Source organism: Petromyzon marinus, unplaced genomic scaffold (assembly GCF_048934315.1).
Source record: "Petromyzon marinus isolate PM22_M1 ecotype Great Lakes invasive population unplaced genomic scaffold, UKy_Petmar_22M1.pri1.0 PM_Scaffold_19, whole genome shotgun sequence".
Lineage (NCBI taxonomy): Eukaryota > Metazoa > Chordata > Hyperoartia > Petromyzontiformes > Petromyzontidae > Petromyzon > Petromyzon marinus.
The window spans coordinates 937,920-958,404 of record NW_027423157.1 but is presented as its reverse complement, the minus strand read 5'-3'; positions in this window follow the sequence as shown (position 1 = coordinate 958,404).

Sequence of the window (20,485 nt, the reverse complement as noted above, 5' to 3'; positions counted from 1 at the left end):
GGTTCATGTGTGGCAGTTTCACCGCCTGTACGCGATCACGGCAGTCGACGCGGCCCACCGGGCCCCACGTTTGTGGTGAGGCACCACGGGGGCCAGGGGGCCTCCCCGATGGCCAGGGCCTCCGCACGGTCGAAGTGGGCAGAGGCCAGCCTTCAACTGGTGGTTTAAAGAGAACACGGACAAACATTCGAGCTCGCGCTTTGCTTTGGAAACAATTTGCTTTAATTGCTCCTCTGAGTGGCTCAACAAGCCTGGAAGCCGGCGGATTCAATCACCTCCGAGATCTAAACGTGGCAAATCGAATGTTAATCAGGAGCAAGTTGGCCCAGGGATTGAGAATCGATTTTGCATGTGAAACGGCGGTACATAACTCTCTATTCGAGAGTGAGCGAATACCATGCGGTGGCGCGTTACAAGTGGATATTATTATTATCCAACAATGACCAGCATGGTGAAGTATGGTCAAACTAAACCTGACGTCCAACAACACAACGTGGCGAGATGTTCATCCAGCAGTGGTGCACGTAACGACTTACAGTAACCAAGACAACAGAGCATGCATGGAAAATAAATCGGTTTAATTTTGTATATGAATGCGTAGAACCAATTACGTGTTTATGCTTGTATATATACGATTCAGCTAAAAAAGTTGAAAGACATTTACAAAGTGTCGAAGACGTCAACTCGCTCAAATTTTTACCACTGTTGAGAATTATTCCCCAAGTATATACTGAGCAAAGTTACGACCATTTACGAAACAATTTGCAAACGTGTCAATGTTTTTGTCATAAATTATCTTTGCACGTCTAAAGGAAAATAGTAGCTCTAACGAAATTGAACTGCGCATTTGAAAACAAACCTTTCAATTTTCTGACAACCCGACATTTTTCTTAACAAAAACACTCCTTGTGTGTTCACACAGAGGCCGATGGGGGTCTGCTGCGTAAAACACCTCGTGTCTCCTTTAAACCCACCACGGTTTAAACAGCAACAGCTCGGGGAATTTCATATTCACTTTGCTCTATGCAGCTGATCCCTACCCCTTCATAACGTAAACGGCTCCTCACAAGAATAAGTAAACCTAACATGCCTTGCAGGAAATTCTCTCGCGATGTAAACATTCAATTGGCTATCCATCACGTGACCCGTGCAGGTATCACCATGTACAATTACACTTTGTGACTGTGAGAGTGGAGACACAGCCTACGAAGCTGTTGCTTGTATTCCCCACAGAGTTTTGCCCTCTGAGTGGCCGCCCTAAAGGCCCATTCCTGCAGGCCAAGTCTGGCACAATTGCAGGTTTTGAACTTTAGATAAGTGGTGGCCGATATGTTGATCGCAATTCAGAGGTGGATGATCGCAAAAAATGGTGGCTGTGGATCTCAGGACAAATAAGAACAAACACCTCTAATATAAAGTAATAATCCTCATAGTCGATGGCAAATAAGAATCCCTGACTAAGAATTCATCGATTAAAAACATAACTTTTCTACCAATAGATCGCACTAGCACTTGGCATGTCTGTCGTGTTGTATTACTCGGTTAAATCCATCCGGGTAACTGTTGTTCATAGCTTTCTGGTGGATCACGGAACATCTTGAGATATACCAGAATGGATCACAGTGTTTTGTGGTTAGTCAATAAACACCACCGATTCAGTAACCAATATTTTTGTGAAATCACCTTCGTCACAAGGGGGTCAGTGTTTTGGCTGGTTAAGAAGTGGGCATAAGATGTCCTAAACTATTCATACATAGTGACGCTTATACACCTCACCTGGCTGTTTGTACTGGTTGGAAAGGTAAAAATTTTAAATTTAAGAAAATTGCGATACTGTTTCAAACGCTGCGATGGGAAAACGAACCAGTAACTTCTGGATTGCAAGTTCAGAGTGCAAACCGCCCGTTACTTCAGGGTAGCGTTTCTCATAACCGCCACTGATTTTTTTATTGTTCACCTCTGCTTGCGAGCACAATGTACACTTAACTAACTCTGCAGATGTAAAACCCAGAGTGTGTGCCCACTCATGCACCTCTTACCTCTTGCTGACACCGCATGCATGATGCACGAGTACTGTCTGGGTTTTTTGGGCCGGGGAGAAGGGGAGCCCCATGGGGTGGACTCCGGAGGGTTGTAGCCTGGAATCTGTGACAGCGGACACACAAGATGGCACAAGTGTACAACAAAGATGAAGATCACCCAAATAAGCCTTAACAGACTGTGCTGCTGTTAGGCGGCATGGCCCACGAGGAGGTGGGTGGCCAGCACCACGCGCATGCAGCCACCTCTGTCTCCCCAGTGCTCATGCCTACACACTGCACCAGGTACTCATTTAAGACAGAGTTTACCTAGGATAGGCACAACACCGGTTCAGATAAGGCAGACTGTCTGCCTCAGCAGCTGTCCCCCTCTCTTTTTTTCTTCCTGATGACGAAGGCTTCTGTTGCGATCGAAACGTCGTAGTTTTTTGTTATTTTTGGTTATTTTATTTGAACCTATCTACGTTACGTTACCGAAAGACCCAAAGAATATGTCTTCCTGCAGTCACAAAAGCTTTAAGTCAAGATTTATTATTACATTTGTTTACTGTGCAAAAACTCAAGACTTCTTCATGAGGGTCCTGCGAAGTTTTTGCCGTCACTGTGTAGTCCCAATTGAGTAATTTGCAGGTGATTTTTCAGTATTGGGATGTTTTGCTCAATGCCAGACTCGTTGCATTGGGTATTTTTTTTTACTATGGGAGGAAACTCGAGAACACGGAGGAGACCCAGAAGAGGGGGAGAACATACAATCTTCACACACTCACACATTCACGCTAACTCACTCACACACTCAAACACTTCACTGCACTTACACATTCACGAACAGGGGGAGAGAAGATGACAACTCCACGCCGAAACGCGCCCGAGTCAGGAATCAAACCCAGCTTTCTTGCTGCAAGGCGCAAGGGTTACTTACTTACCAATGTGCCACCATGCCGCCCATGGCGATTCGTAAACTACATCAATACCAGTTTCCATGGACTGGGGGCAGCTGCCCCTGTGCAGCCACAGCCTTGCAAGCGGGCTTTACCCTGCCAAGTGGGTTTGTGATGTTATTAGGCAGCTTCCCCGATGGAGTAATTTGCGAGTAAATTCCTCAAATTTGGATAATTACACCACACAACACTTGGCCGACTCTCTTTTTCGAATCATGTACGTGTTCGCTCTAACAGTGTCTACTGCGAAGTAGACCGCGGTATTAACCAGAGCGGCCACCGACTTGATTTCAGTGTTAAATATTATAGACGGTACATTATACACTAAATACAACTTAAAAAATGACAATACTGCACGTATATACATCACTCCATTCAGAGTCTTTGAGATTGGATTGGTAAGTACGGTACAGTAAATAGGTTACATTTTACAGTAGGATATTTATTTTTGTGTATTTGTATGTTCATTCATACCAATTTCATATAGTAAACTAATTTAAAAGACAACAAAACATTCACAACATTTAAAAACAATGCTATGCAAGAATGTGCAAAAAATTTGCTTTTTAAAATTATTATGTAGTGAATATCCGGCGTTGTTAAAAAATTTGGCGTCCCCTTCCCCCCCGTAGCCACCGAATAATCGATGATCTACTATAGATACTCTATAGTTAGGGCATTTCTGAATCGTCCGGGCTTCCTTGTGCGCCCCAGGCTGGGACGCGTCGTCGTCGGAGAGAGAAGCGATCGTGAGCGACTCTACTCCATCCGGGGTGGACAACCTCCCGAGCTTCTCGGAGCAGGTCGCGAGCGGTATGGCCTTCCTCGCTCACAAGAACGTGAGTCGCGAGAGGAGTGAATCAGCAGTGAGCCTCTCTCCTCGGTTAAAAGAGTGGTGGAACATAATGATGAAAATACGTGATGATTTTAACCTGTCTCTGTGTCTCTCGGTATGTGTCTCCGTGCCTGTCTGTCTCTATCCCTACAGGGCCATGACCATCTTTAAGAACCTCCGGAAATTCACCTCTGTGTTTCAATTTGACCATGTGTGACTGCGCGTGTTTAACTGTCTTGATTTGAAGACCTCGTCGAGGAGGCCGCTCTCCGATCTTACATTTACATGCTAATTTCTCACATTAACATCACTAGCCCCGCCCACTTCTTTATGACCCTTGGGCTACACCTATTTCAAACTTTTTAAAACAGTCTGCCTCAGCAGCAGATCATGCTTTCCCACCTGATGAGGGACGCTTGTGTTGCGCCCGAAACGTCGTGATTTGTTTTATTTTATACCTATGTTACTTTACCGAAAGAACCAAAGAGTATGTTTAACTGTATCTCTGTGACTGTGCGTGTTTAACTGTGTCTTTGTATGTGACTGTGTCTGTGGTGCACGTCTTTGTTGCCCTTAATATGTCTGTCTGGGTGGCGAGTGGTCGCTCAGTGGTTAGTTCACTGCGCTACGGACCCAACGGCCAGAGTTCGATTCCCGCTCACGGCCAACACCAGTGACAATTATCTGAACCGGTCTTGGGCCTCCCCAGATGGACTCAGTCTCAAATGAGTACCTGGTGCGGTGTGTAAACATCTACACTGGGGAGACAAAGGCGGCCGGGCGTGGTGCTGGGCACCCACCCCGTCGTGTCCCGTGGCCGACCTTCACAGAAGTTGCCCCAAGTTTGTTGAAGGCCACACAGGGAATTTTTTTCTTTTTTTTAGTGCATCCACCGCGACCTGGCTGCGAGAAATTTTCTGGTAACGCATGGACACATCGCCAAGGTTTGCGACTTTGGGCTGGCACGGAACGTCCAGACTGACCCCAACTACGTGGTGAAGGGCAAAGTGAGTCCTTCACCTTACTTAGCATCATCAGCATCATTATCAGTATCGCCAATGTCATCACCATCATCGGAATGGAAGGCCCATCACTTTAATTGTACTCAATGTTTTTTATTTTGCACAGCCCCTAAGAAAAAAAAAGTGGGGGGTGCTGCCACACACGGTAGTGCAATGGCTCTCCCACCCTGGACTTGCAATCCAGAGGTCGGCAATTGGATTCAATCTCCCTGCTCTGCCGACAGTTCAAAATATGGGGCAATTTCACAAATCCCCTTCCTCCTCCCCCCCCCCCATGTGGTACACGGGGTAACTGGCCCAGAATAACAACCTGTGGTGGTGACCACCAGGCTAACTACACTAATTACAACATGACTAGCTACGACAGAACGGGACCACAGCTCGGGTCCCAGTCCATGTGTTGGAGACTCGGTAGAACGTAGACGTAGACAAAGGTTCTTCAGGATGAACAACAACGCCGGTCCCTCTGGGGGACCCAGCTTATATTCTCTGTGGCGTGGCTGGCTCCGCCCTTGGCCACGACCACCTTCTAGAATCATCGAGCAGCAGGATCTGGACCCTGACCACGTGACCACCCCTAGCCCCCACTTGGGGCCCCTTTGTAGACTTAACCGGTCACGTGTCCTCTTGGGTCAACCAGAGTGCCATGGCATTTAGTAACCCGTTTCCTACGGCCGGCACTCCCACACCCTATCCTGTTGGGTTGGCACTGCACGCCAAGCGTGATGCCATCCAGCCGGATCAATCAGCGCTGACCGAGCCCCTCTAGGGCCGGTACTACACCCACACCAGAGTGGTATCCGCGATGTCAATACACCGCACGCCGTGCCTCTCTAGGGCCGGCACTACACAGTGACATCCCGTGATGTCACTACACATTTAACCCTTCAGGGTAGTGGAGGGCTAGATGACGTTAATTTGGCCAGATGAATATGTGGCCTCAAGCAAAAAACGTATGACGAATCGCGATGCATCGGCCTGAACTGAATTTACTGAACGTATTGTTGTTGTGCTTGTGGCCATGCGGTCATGTCCATTAGGTGCCTCTGCCTGTAAAGTGGATGTCTTCAGAAAGCATGTTCTATGGGCTCTACAAGGTGCAGAGCGACGTGTGGTCATACGGTATGCTACTGTGAGAAATCTTATATTTTGCTGAGACAAACTTTCACTTGCCACAAACATTCGGGGCCCTGAGTACAGAAGATCCTCACAGCAGACAACGATTGTAGTCTTATCTTACACTATGATTTTTAATTGCGTAAAGTTCAGATTTAAAGCTTTCGTGACTGCAGGGATTCATCTTCTTGGTTCTTTCGGTAAAGTAACGTAGAATGGGAAAAAATAAAAAAATAAAACGTATTAAAAAATAAAATTTTCACGACGTTTCGGCCACAACACAAGTAGCCTTCTTCAGGTGAAGGAACAGAACTGTCGGGACGACAGCACTTCAATGACTGCTGCTAAGATTCGCAGTGTCGTTTAAACTAGGTGGGAGAGGTAAAGCGCCTTGACAAAGGAGTTTACATATCAAACAGGATAATTTAGCATTGAAATAGCTGCGTTAAAGTGTTGGATCAGCAGGGTGTTAAAGTCAGAAATTAGCATGTAACTGGGAGATTAGCATGATGTTAATGTGAGGGATTAGCATGTGACTGGTCACGGAAATAGCCATGTTAAAGTCAAAGTTTCCATCTCAACAGAGGCATTTAGTATATGGACGCTAAAGGACTGCAACTACCCAACTATCATACAATAAACCGATGTGAAAAAAACTAAGTAGACACTTCATCAATATAATAAATGTACTCAATATATTCTTCAAAAAATTGAGCTATAAACATAAAGTAACTGGGTATACACTACACTATCTAATGAATACCATATAGTAAACTAATAAAAAAACTAAAATACAAACTACATCAATGTTATCAATAAACTCTATATACTCTCCATCAGCTGACCTACTAACAATAAGTCGTTATACATTACAATGCCATATGGCGAAAAAAATGGGTGGCGGTTTTTTCCTTCTTTCCAACGTTAGCACCACGGAGAGCGACGAGCCTGGTTCAGACGGACGAGTCCATCCATGCTCGGAACGGAGGAGGGGGGAGAAACAGCCACGATGTGCTGCTCTGTCCTGTGTTGCATTACAACCATGCCATAAGCTAAACTACTATACATTGTAATGTTATACCTTCCAATCTAAACTACATTGTATAATATCGTATACACAGCCCAATGTAAGCTCTAACATTATGCATTATATTGATATGTCTCCAAATAAACTTTTTCCTACATTACACAACTATACACCGTAATATACACTACCATAGACAAACCCACCCTTGAATTATACAATGCGTTACTTTAGACTACCCTATACTTTAGACTAAAATATTAGACTTGTAATATTACACTATGTATTATTCTACCAACCCTACTGTATACCACACAGCTGTATATTTACTATAAAATTACAATACTATATATTGCCTTATGAATTCTGTTAAACATTACAATGTTATACTATTTATTATTATATAACATGCTATAAACCAGGGGTGTCCAAACTACGGCCCGCGGGCCAACTGCGGCCCGCCATCCATTTTTAATTGGCCTGTATCAAAGTTAAAAAATATAATGGACTATGGCACACTGTATTGCATTTCTTAATTTAAACACTAGATGGCGCTATTTTCCTGAACAAGGTAGCGTCTCCACAAAGCAAGCAATCGAAGAAAACATTTGCTCAGGGTCACCAGAAATGCCGGAACCGAAGAGACGCAAGGTTTCAAGCGAGTGCAGAAAATTTCAGACTCGGTGGAAAAATGAATTTTTTTTCATAGAAACCAAGGGGAAGTGTGTTTGTTTGATTTGTAATGAGAGTGTTGCCGTGATGAAAGAGTACAATGTACGACGGCATTATGAAACGAAACATCAGACCTTCACGTCCTACACTGGCGCCGAGCGGAGAGAGAAGGTAAAGCAAATGGCAAGCTAGCCTGCTAACGCAGCAGCAGGGTTTTTTTTCCGTGCTAACAAAGCTCAAGAAAATGCAACAATAGCCAGCAATGAAGTAGCTCAACTCATTGCCCTACACGGGAAACCTTTCTCAGACGGTGACTTCATCAAACAGTGCCTCACTAAAGTCGTGGGAATGTGCCTGGAGAAAATGCAGGATTTTAACGATGTTAGTATGTCCAGAAATAAGGTTGTGCGGCGAATTGAAGACTTGTCGGCTAACTTAAAACAGCAAGTGTCAGATAAAGCTTGTGCTTTCGATTTTTACTCGATTGCATGTGATGAGAGCACAGATGCCACGGACACTGCACGGCTGTTAATTTTTTTGCGGGGAGTTGATGAGAATTTTTGCATTACGGAGGAACTGCTTGATCTTCGGAGTCTAAAGGGGACAACAACTGGGAAGGATATGTTTTGAAGCTGTGTCAGATTCAATTAACCAGGCTGGACTTAAATGGGACAAGATGTGTGGAATTACAACGGATGGGGCTCCAGCAATGACAGGCGAGCGCAAAGGAATGGCTTCTATGGTGAGTGCCAAGGTGCAGGAGAGCGGAGGTGAGACTGTTAAAATGCACTGTATCATCTACCAAGAAGCCCTCTGTGCCAAGATAATCCAGCTTGGCGATGTGATGAACACAGTTGTGAAAAATGTCAAAAAAAATCATGGGCCGAGGGCTTTACCACAGAGAATTGCAAGCGTTCCTCTCAGATGTCGATGCTGAATACGGGGACCTACTCTACCATTCTCAAGTGCGCTGGCTCAGTCGCAGCTCCGTGCTGCAGTGGTTTTATTCCCTGAGATCAAATATCGACAAGTTTTTGAAAGAAAAGGGCAGACCTCTCCATGAGATCAGTGACCCTTTATGGTTGGCAGGCCTGGCTTTTTTAGTTGATCTCACTGATCATCTCAACACCCCGAACAAGAGACTACAAGGCAAAGAGCAGCTGGTACCACAGCTGTATGTGCACATGAAAGCATTCCGTGCAAAGCTCCGTCTCTTCGAGTCACAACTGCGCAACTTCAATGTAGCGCACTTCCCCACGCTAACCGAAATTAATGCGCATTTCCAAATGCCAAGCTCTCTGCAAAAATGGGAGAATATGTGTCTGTGATCACATCTCTCATGACAGAATTCAGTCAGCACTTCCAAGATTTTTCTGTCATTGAGAAGGAAATCACACTCTTTGCGGCTCCGTTTTCAATGGATGCAAAAGAAGTGGAGGAGAGTCTGCAATTAGAACTGATCGAAATTCAGTGTGATGATTCTCTGAAGAATCAGCATCAGCTTCTCTCCCTACCTGACTTCTACCGGAGTTTGGAAAAGGCCAAGTTTCCTCTGACGAGACGCCATGCAAAACGAATGATGAGTCTGTTCGGCTCAACATACATATGTGAGCAGACATTCTCTCTGTTAACGCTGAACAAAAGCAGGCTGAGAACCAGAACGACCGACAGCCATCTCCGTGACGTCCTTCGCATCTCAACCACCAAACTTACTCCTGACCTGCCAGCTATCCTTCAGACCAAAGCGCAGCATCACTGCTCCCACTGAGCGTAACATTATTCCCATTACAGGTGAGTTAAAAATATACACACCGTTTTCATTTGTTAATAAGCCCAATTACTTCATAAATTCAGTCAATTAAAGTTGATGACAATTTTTTTTAACAAACGTTAGTTGATGTGTTAACAAGCCCAATAATTTATTTGTGTAATAAGCTTGAAATATCCACATCCCCTATTTGTCTTCTTGTCTCTCTCTTCATATGGACAATGAAGGGGGATCAGCACCCTAAGAACAAATCTGAGGCTGTCAATGAGAGAATTACCTGCCAACCTTTTTGTAAAAAATAAAATTAATATCTACTAATGAAGAGCTATGATGGAGGCTTTTTTTCTTCAAACATGTTCAATAATCAAACGTAATTTACCTGCATTTGATTGATTTTGACAATATTAGTGCATGAGAAGTGAGGCAGTATACCTCACGTCTAGTGAGTGGCCCAATCCTTCGTATATTTTTCTCTATGTGGCCCTGGGGAAAAAAAGTTTGGACACCCCTGCTATAAACCATACCATTGACCGTCGTGTGAAAGGTATTAAGAGGCAGTGGCAGCGAATGGACTGCGATCTGAAAGTCACCATAAAATACAATCAATTAAGTACCAAAATGGTTTATAACGTCTTTCCAATGGTTACTAAGCCAGAATCCATCTTCGAGGTTGAAATTGTTTCTGTGTTTGTATATGTGGATGGCCTCATGAATGAATCTCTCATGGTAGCCGGATGGCTTGCAGAGAACGTCCGTCTTGGAGAAGTCAATGTCATGTGAGCCCACTGAATTATAACAGTGATCTGCCACGGCTGAGGTGCTCGTCCTACCGTGTTTCAAGTCTGCTTTATGTTCACGGATGCGGTCCCAGATATGTCGTTTGGTTTCTCCAATGTAACTGCTACCACAGAGGCAACTTAATTTGTAGACGCCCGGGTACTGTATGTCTGGAACCACATCTTTTACAGCCAGGACCAGATCACGGATTTTATGTACTGTGTTGAATCGGACCTGGATCTTGTGTTTATTCAGGATTTTGGAGATCTTTTTTGTGACCCCCGCAATGTAGGGTAAGGTGATGGTTTTGAATGGCTCCTCAAGAGGATCCTTCTTCATGGCTGGAGTGATGGCTTTGCGGATTGTGTAGTCGGAGTAACCATTAGCCTTGAGAGCTTGGTGTACGTGCTTAAGTTCACTGGCAATGTGTTCCTGGTCGGAAATGCATTGGGCTCTATGGTATAGAGTCTTGATGAGGGAGTTCTTCTGGCATGGATGGTGGTGGGAATCCGGTTTTAAGAAAGCATTCGTATGCGTAGCTTTCCTGTCGACAGAGTGGCTCATTGAACCATCAGGTCTCCTTTTAATTAGGACATCCAAAAAGGGTAGCTTGCCATCTTTTTCGACCTCCATGGTGAATCTGATGGCTGGGTGTATGGAATTGATGTGGTCGAGGAATTGGTTTGTGTTATGGTCTAAATGTCGTGAGAATTTGTATTGTTTTATATTTTTTTTATTATTTTGTTGTTTCCCTTCAACGTGACTTTACCGAAAGAACTAAGATTATGAATCAGTTTAACACGTAGGCTTTCGCGACCAATATTATTCATAATAACGGTTTTTGGGTTAGATCGCGTTTATTTATAAATGTGTCGTAACCCTCCACCACCCGACACGGTCAATCAGCAAAAAAAAGTGTCACGTTGACAAAAGACAAATAATTCACAACTTTAGCCCACCGGTGTGTTGAAGAGTGAATCCACATTTACAGTTTGAGTACGACGTTTCGCTGGTAAATACTTCCAGCATCATCGGGCAATTCGCCAGAATGGTAAAGCCCTCGCTTGCTCCCAGTTTTATATAGAGCAGCAGGGTGACGTCATCACTTAACTCATATCAGGTGCAGTGATTAGAGGCGGAGGGGGGGGTATTGTAATTATATAATCGATCAGTAATCAGTCATTGGTTATGATTAGTAATGAGTTGTAGATTAGTAATTCTTTAAATCAAAATGTAATGTGTATTATTTAATAATACGCTTCCAGGCCGCACTAAGCCGGTAGCTGTCAGAGCGATTAAAGTTATTCTTGTTCCTCTCAATTTCAATGGATTCTCTAATTAGTCTTTGCCAGTAATAATTAGTTTTACACACCACTGCAACATTGTCAAAATCAATTGAGTGTCCTTGTTGACAAGCATGTTCTGCCACTGCCGACAGTTGTGTTTGAGATAATTTAATATTTCTCTGATGTTCTTTTAGTCTTACACTGATGTTACGTCCCGTCTGCCCAATGTAGCAGCTGCCACATGAACAATTAATCCGATATACACCTTCTGTTGATAGTTTAGGTAATGCGTCTTTAGTGCAAGATACTAGTTTTTGAATTTTGTGTACTGTACCAAATCTTACTGTAATGTTTTGTTTTTGCAAAACGCGGGCTAATTTGTCAGTTACTCCTGAGATATATGGAATTTTTATTGTTTTAACAATCTGGTCGCTTTCAGCAGTATTGCTTTGCGATCGTGATTTGGCATTCAGTGCTCTGTTAATTTGAGCATTATTGTAGCCATTCTGTCGTAGTGCGTCTTTAACATGTTTAATCTCACTCAATAGACTCTCACCATCTGACACTGTTTTAGCCCTCTCCATAAGAAGTAGTGTTATTTAAACAATGGCCAGCAAGTTTCGGAATATATTTTGGTAAACCGGTATTCTTTACTAGTGTATCAAGTAATTTAAGCGATTCGTCCACTGGAACCTTAGTGAATAGAGAAATCACATCAAAACTTACCAGAATATCATCAGGAGTAAGTTTAATATCTTTAATCAAATTCAAAAGATGTTCTGAATTTTTTATGAATGAAGATGTCTTACCGATGTAGGGCTGTATTTGTTTGGTTATATATTTTGCTAATTGATATGTGGCAGAGCCAATTGTACTGACTATGGGTCGTAATGGGATGCCGATTTTATGAATCTTTGGTAGCCCATAGAGTCTAGGTGGTTTTGAGGCCCTTGGCTTAATTAGGTATTGCTCATTTTTAGGGATTAATGAATTTGCAATTATTGCAGTGGTCTTACGTTCTAAAGTATTGTTAGTAGCTCAGCTACGCGATCTAACCCAAAAACCGTTATTATGAATAAGATTATGAATTACTGCAGTCACGAAAGCTTTAAATCAAAATTTCATTGGAAAGACGTTATAAACAATTTCAGTTCTTAATTGATTGTATTTTATGGTGACATTCAGACTGCAGTCCATTCGCTGGCACTGCCTCTTCACACGACGGTCAATGGTATGGTTTATAGCATGTTATATAATAATAAATAGTATAACATTGTAATGTTTAACATAATTCATAAGGCAATATATAGTATCGTAATTGTATTGTGAATATACAGCAGTGTGGTATACAGTAGGATTGGTAGAATAATACATAGTGTAATATTACAAGTCTAACATTTTAAAGTCTAAAGTATAGGGTAGTCTAAAGTAACGCATTGTGTAATTCAAGGGTGGGTTTGTCTATGGTAGTGTATATTACGGTGTATAGTCGTGTAATGTAGGAAAAAGTTTAGTTGAAGACATATAAATATACTGCATAATGTTCGAGCTTACATTGGGCTGTGTATACGATATTATACAATGTAGTTTGGATTGGAAGGTGTAACGCTACAATGTATAGTAGTCTAGTTTATGGCATGGTTGTAACGCAACACAGGACAGAGCAGCATACCGTGGCTGTTTCTCCCCCCTCCTCCGTTCCGAGCATGGATGGACTCGTCCGTCTGAACGAGGCTCGTCGCTCTCCGTGGTGCTAACGTTGGAAAGAAGGAAAAAACCGCCACCCATTTTTTCGCCATATGGCATTGTAATGTATAATGACTTATTGTTAGTAGCTCAGCTGATTGGAGAGTATATAGAGTTTGTTGATAACATTGATGTAGTTTATATTTTAGTTTTATTAATTCGTTTACTATATGGTATTCATTATATAGTGTAGTGTATACTCAGTTACTTTATGTTTATAGCTCAACGTATTGAAGAACATATTGAGTACATTTATTATATTGATGTAGTTTATACTTAGTTTTTTTTCACATCGGTTAATTGTATAATAGTTGGGTAGTTGCAGTCCTTTAGCGTCCATATACTAAATGCATCTGTTGAGATGTAAACTTTGACTTTAACATAGCTATTTCCGTGACCAGTCACATGTTAATCACTCACATTAACATGATGCTAATCTCCCAGTTACATGCTAATTTCTGACTTTAACACCCTGCTGATCCAACACTCTAACACAGCGATTTCAATGCTAAATTCTCCTGTTTGATATGTAAACTCCTTTGTCAAGGCGCTTTACCTCTCCCACCTAGCTTAAAAGACGCTGCGAATTTTAGCAGCAGTTATTGAAGCGCTGTCGTCCCGACAGTTCTGTTCCTTAACCTGAAGAAGGCTACTTGTGTTGTGGCCGAAACGTCGTGAGAATTTTATTTTATATTATGTTTTATTTTTATTATTTTATTTCCATTCTATGTGACTTTACCGAAAGAACCATGAAGTTGCATAAAGTTGTTGCATGCTTGGGCTCCAGACGCCGAAATTACCTTTTAAAAAACGGCTACCAGTCTCATCAGATCTCAGAAGCTAAGCTTGCAGCGCCCAGCCCTGATGGTAACCCGGGGATACAAATTAATGTGGAGAAACAAATGTTCGCTTGTGACGACCAAGACTTCGCCTGTCCTCCCAAGGACAGGCCTCACTGATTCCGAAGGAGGGTCCTGCCGAGTTTTTTCCAGTAGGGAGGCGATGTTGTGCTGTGCAGTGCCGGAGAGTAAGCTCATGCAGCCGGTCCACCCTGTCCTCTCTCCTCCCGTCGGGACGGGTCGGTCATAATAGCGTTCAGAAACACCCTCCACGTCACAACACAGTTCAATTTCTCAATCCGGAGGTCAGTTCAAATCTGTACTGTGGGCGTTCCCTTGTACTCTACTGTGTACGTGGGGCTCTGGGTCCAATCTCCTGATCACCATTGCATTCACTTAAATAATAAATTATACTGGCTACCCAGAGAAAATGAGTGCATTATACGTGTGATCCATCACAGTCGAGCTCACACTGGGGGGGGGGGGGGGGCTCTAAATACGAAACAAGAAATGGACACGAGGTTTCGAGTTTTAACATAATTGTTTAAAAAATAAAGATCGGTGAGAAAAAAAGACTCTCCAAAGCAGTTATTTTCATTCTGCTGACAAAAATATACAGTCATTCATAGAAGGGGCCTCTTAAACTTTACAATGGCATAGGGCCCCAGCAATGCCATCATCCGGCTCTGCTGCCGAGTGTCATCCCAATGAAGTAATTTGCAGGTAACTTTAGCATTGGGATGCTTGGCCAATACCCAGTTACATTGTGATTGTGTGTTTTCTAGCTTTATCAGCAAACTGGATAACCCATACAGAACAAAGGGGAGAATGTAGAAAACTCCGCAAAGTGCCAGTCGGATAATTAACCAAGGCCCTTCTTGATGCTGTTCCAGACATACAGTACACGGGCGTTTACAAACTAAAGTGCCTCTGTGGTAGTAGCTACATTTGAGAAACCAAACGACATATCTCGGACCTCATCCGCGAACATAAAGCAGACTTGAAACACGGTAGAACGAACTCCTCTGCCGTGGTAGATCACTGTTTTAATTCAGTGGGCTCACATGACATTGACTTCTCCAAGACGGAGGTTCTTTGCAAACCAACCGACTACCATGAGAGATTCGTTCATGAGGCCATTCACATATACAAGCACAGAGCCAATTTCAACCGAGAAGATGGATTCTGGCTTAGTAACCATTGGAAAGATGTTTTAAACCATTTCGGTTCTTAATTAATTGTATTTTACGATGAGCTTCAGACCACAGCTCTTTCGCTGGCATTGACTCTTAATACCTCTCACACCACGGTTAATGGTATGTTTTACATCATGGAGTATACCAGCGCGTCGCAGCTGTCTCTCTCCCCCTCCTCCGTTCCGACCATGGATGAACTCGTCCGTCTGAACGGGGCTCGTAGCTATCCGTGGTGCTAAAGTTGAGAGTAAGAATCCACCCATTTTTTCGCCATATAGCATTGTGACATATAACGACTTATTGTTGGTAGCTTAGCTGATTGGAGAATATATAGAGTTTATTGATAACATTGAGGTAGTTTATATTTTAGTTTTTTATTGGTTTACTATATGGTATTCATTATATAGTGTAGTGTATATCCAGTTACTGTTAATAGCTCAGCTAATTGAAGAATATATTGAGTACATTTATTATATTGATGTAATTTAGACTTAGGTTTTTTCACATCGGTTTACTATTTGATAGTCGATTGGATGCAGCCCCCTTTGGCGTCCATGTACTAGGTGCCTCTGTAGATGTGTAGGCTTTGACTTTAACATAGCTATTTCTATGACCAGTCACAAGCTAATCCCTCAGTTATTTCAATGCTAAATTATCCTGTTTGATTTGTACTAGGTGCCTCTGTGGATGTGTAGGCTTTGACTTTAACATAGCCATCTCTGTGACCAGTCACAAGCTAATCACGCAGCTATTTCAATGCTAAATTATCCGAACCAAACATTAAACTAATTTTCAATGGTACAGTATATTTTTCAAGTGATGGTATCCCAAACTTTCGCAGCAGCTTAAATTCCCTTTTCACACCATCAATATGTAAACTACCCCTCCCCCCCTCGCCTGTCCGCACATGTTCACCCCCTCTACACCGTGCATCATGCTAAGTCCGCCAATTAAATGCTAACTTTTTATGCTAATTCCTTTGTCAAGGCGCTCTGTTTCTTCTCACACAGCTTAAAGGTCGCGGTCTGAGCTTGGCTGTGTTCGCTCCAGCGCTCTCCTCCAGACAGTCTCGTCCCTTCACCTGATGAAGGCCACTTGTGTTGTGGCCGAAACGTCGTGAGAATTTTATTGTGTTATTTTATTTTATTAATTTATTGCTTTATTCTCATTCTACGTGACTTTACCGACAGAACCAAAGAAGAAGGCCCTTCTTGTTGCGAGGGTCAAAGATCACCGCTGCGCAACCCTGCCACCTGAAACGATAATAGTTCGCTTATAATTATGATTTTTTTTTATTTTAGTGTGCACATTTACACGCGATAATCACATCTCATCTCAAGCATTTGAAAAGAGCACCCTAAGTGGCAACTGTTCTCTGTGTGACACACGGTTATTCAGCACCTAACCTGCAAGCAGGTCAAGTGCTGTCTGCTGCGAGCAATCCCAATTGAGTGTTTCGCAGAGAAGTTTTTTTTTACATGACAATTTTCGCCTGTGATGCTGACACACGATGGCCATACTTTATTTTAAATAATGTCTTGGGATCGTTTTTATTTTTTACGTTGAACTTTATTGAGTAAATCACGAGCCCGTTAGTGCGCCACGGGACTGCACGTCATTCGAGTGGTGCATTCACAATGCAACCGGACCATTTATTAGGGGGGGCTGACGCGAAGGGGGGAGTGAGGCCCGTGGCCCCCCATAAACTGGGGGGGGGGAGAGGGGGGCATTGTGACAGGCGTAGAAGAGTTGTAGTTGTAATCTGCTCCACGTTTGTCATGATAAAGGAGACCTGTGCAACCTGCACGGTGTGTGACGTTGTGCCGCTGGATGTGTGATGTGCGTGCTCCTTGGTGTGACGTGCGTGCTCCTCGGTGTGACGTGTGTGCCGCTCAGTGTGATGTGTGTGGGTGTAGGAGAGGCCCATTACCCTGGCGCATGGCAGTCGATGACAAGTTCTACCGCTTGATCTGCGATGGCTACTGCATCCAGCCACCCCCCTGCTGTCCACCGCAAGTGTAAGCCGCCGCCCCCCACCCCCCCCAAACCTCCCACGCCAGGTTTTATCCACTGCTAGACTGATGCGTTTCTATTGTCGATGCAGGTGGCTGACGGAGGAGAGTGCGAAGTGTTTGTTCTGGGAGATTCTTTGGTTTTAATTGTAGTGATTCAATTAATTGATTGAACAATTGCTTAAGAGTGAATTATGTGATATGTGTTATTGGCGGTGAGGTTTGCTGGCTGGTTCAGTGCCGTTGACATTGCCATCATGAACCCTCTTAGTCTGGAATGTCCTACTTCCAGCTGTACGTGATGTTGCGACCCACAGACTCCTCACATACAGTGAGGGAAAAAAGTATTTGATCCCCTGCTGATTTTGTACGTTTGCCCACTGACGAAGAAATAATCAGTCTATAATTTTAATGGTAGGTTTATTTGAACAGTGAGAGACAGAATAACAACAAAATCCAGAAAAACGCATGTATAAAATGTTATAAATTGAGTTGCATTTTAATCAGGGAAATAAGTATTTGACCCCTCTGCAAAACATGACTTAGTACTTGGTGGCAAAAGCCTTGTTGGCAATCACAGAGGTCAGACATTTTTTGTAGTTGGACCACCAGGTTTGCAAACATCTCAGGAGGGATTTTGTCCCACTCCTCTTTGCAGATCTTCTCCAAGTCATTAATGTTTCGAGCCTGACGTTTGGCAACTCGAACCTTCATTTCCCTCCACAGATTTTCTATGGGATTAAGGTCTGGAGACTGGCTAGGCCACTCCAGGACCTTAATGTGCTTCTTCTTGAGCCACTCCCTTGTTGCCTTGGCCGTGTGTTTTGGGTCATTGTCATGCTGGAATACCCATCCACGACCCATTTTCAATGCCCTGGCTGAGGGAAGGAGGTTCTCACCCAAGATTTGATAGTACATGGCCCCGTCCATCGTCCTTTTGATGCGGTGAAGTTGTCCTGTCCCCTTGGCAGAAAAACACCCCCAAAGCATAATGTTTCCACCTCCATGTTTGACGGTGGGGATGGTGTTCTTGGGATCATAGGCAGCATTCCTCCTCCTCCAAACACGGTGAGTTGAGTTGATGCCAAAGAGCTCCATTTTGGTCTCATCTGACCACAACACTTTCACCCAGTTGTCCTCTGAATCATTCAGATGTTCATTGGCAAACTTCAGGCGGGCATGTATATGAGCTTTCTTGAGCAGGGGGACCTTGCGGGCGCTGCAGGATTTCATTCCTTCACGACGTAGTGTGTTACCAATTGTTTTCTTGGTGACTATGGTCCCAGCTGCCTTGAGATCATTGACAAGGTCCTCCCGTGTAGTTCTGGGCTGATTCCTCACCGTTCTCATGATCATTGCAACTCCACAAGGTGAGATCTTGCATGGAGCCCCCAGGCCGAGGGAGATTGACAGTTCTTTTGTGTTTCTTCCATTTGCGAATAATCACACCAACTGTTGTCACCTTCGCACCAAGCTGCTTGGCAATGGTCTTGTAGCCCATTCCAGCCTTGTGTAGGTCTACAATCTTGTCCCTGACATCCTTGGAGAGCTCTTTGGTCTTGGCCATGATGGAGAGTTTGGAATCTGATTGATTGATTGCTTCTGTGGACAGGTGTTTTTTATACAGGTAACAAGCTGAGATTAGGAGCACTCCCTTTAAGAGTGTGCTCAAAATATCAGCTCATTACCTGTATAAAATACATCTGGGAGCCAGAAATCTTTCTTATTGAGAGGGGGTCGAATACTTACTTCCCTCATGCAACTTTATCCGGGCCTGCCCACCATCGTGAAGGTCCTTAATCATTGTGAGCAGAGGGTAAGGAACTCTGAAAACACGAATAACAATCCAGAGCCCTGGCCTACTGATTGTATCATTGGCCTTGCCCAGGTCGACGCTGCAACACTACACATGTAACGCATGGATTTGTTACACTGTTCAACCACACACACAGACACATTTTAATTAAAACAAGTCCCTTATTTGCAAAAAAATAATCAGAGTACCAGTCATCAAATAGGCAATTGACACTTGGTCCAAAGAATATGTGATACTGTAATAGAAATACATGAATAGCTACATTCAGAATTTAGGTTAATAAGGCATAACCCAGTGCCAATATGACATTTATGAAAAGACAAAGTGCAGTATCCAACGTATAGAGGTGTCTTCACCATGAATATTATTCACAAGCTTGTTGGTTTACAGTCACGTTTTTTAAACTCATGTGATTCATGGCACGTGACCTTGCAGCACAGTTTTGAGCAATGCCTTTCCTTCTCCAAGAGGCACACATGTATCCTCTTTCCTCCAAGATTTTTTTAGCAACACACTTCAAGTCTTCTTTATTTCACTTGCCATATGGATCGGCTCAATATAATTTGACAACTGCAAATCTTAAACTTTGCTTCAGAAATCTCCACTGTTTTTCTACTATACCGTCTCCACTGCTTAACCACTATACCTCTGAGTGGTTACTCAGCGTTTCAGCCATTCTCGTGCAAGGAACGAATTCTGTTGAGAGCAACCTCACATGCACGGGAGCACATGCTATCCAGCCAACATAAACATCAGGGTTGCCCCTGGCTCTCTGGCCCCTCTGGGCACTCTCTGGGCTCCGGGCACCCTGGCCCTCCTCTTCTCCTCTCCTCCTTTTATCTTCTCTAATGTAGCCCACTAATATACCAATTGTATGAATGGACCAGTGTATAAGAATTAATAGTGTATTTCTTTTCCGATTCATGCTATCTCTTGTGAAACAATGGACATCTTATAAATTTAGGCACACCTCCACAGCTTGGTCATCAATCCATCTTACTTTTTCGGAGATAACGGAAGTTTATTTATGTTTGGCCTGGAGTTTCAGACCTCGCAAACTTAATATGGCCTCCCCAACCAGCCAATAAATTTAATGAAGTTCCAAAATGGTTTAAAACATCTTTCCAATGGTTCTTAATTAATTGTATTTTACGGTTACTGTCAGACCGCAGCTCTTTCGCTGATATTGCCTCTTAATACCTCTCACACCACGGTTAATGGTATGGTTTATAACATGGAGTATAACAACGCATTATGGCTGTCTCTCTCCCTCTTCCGTTCCCGAGCATGGATTGAGTCGTCCGTTTGAACGAAGCTCGTTCGTTGTCCGTGGTGCTGGTCGTTGATGGGAAGAAAAAACGCCATTTTTTGCAATATGGCATTGTGATATATAACGACT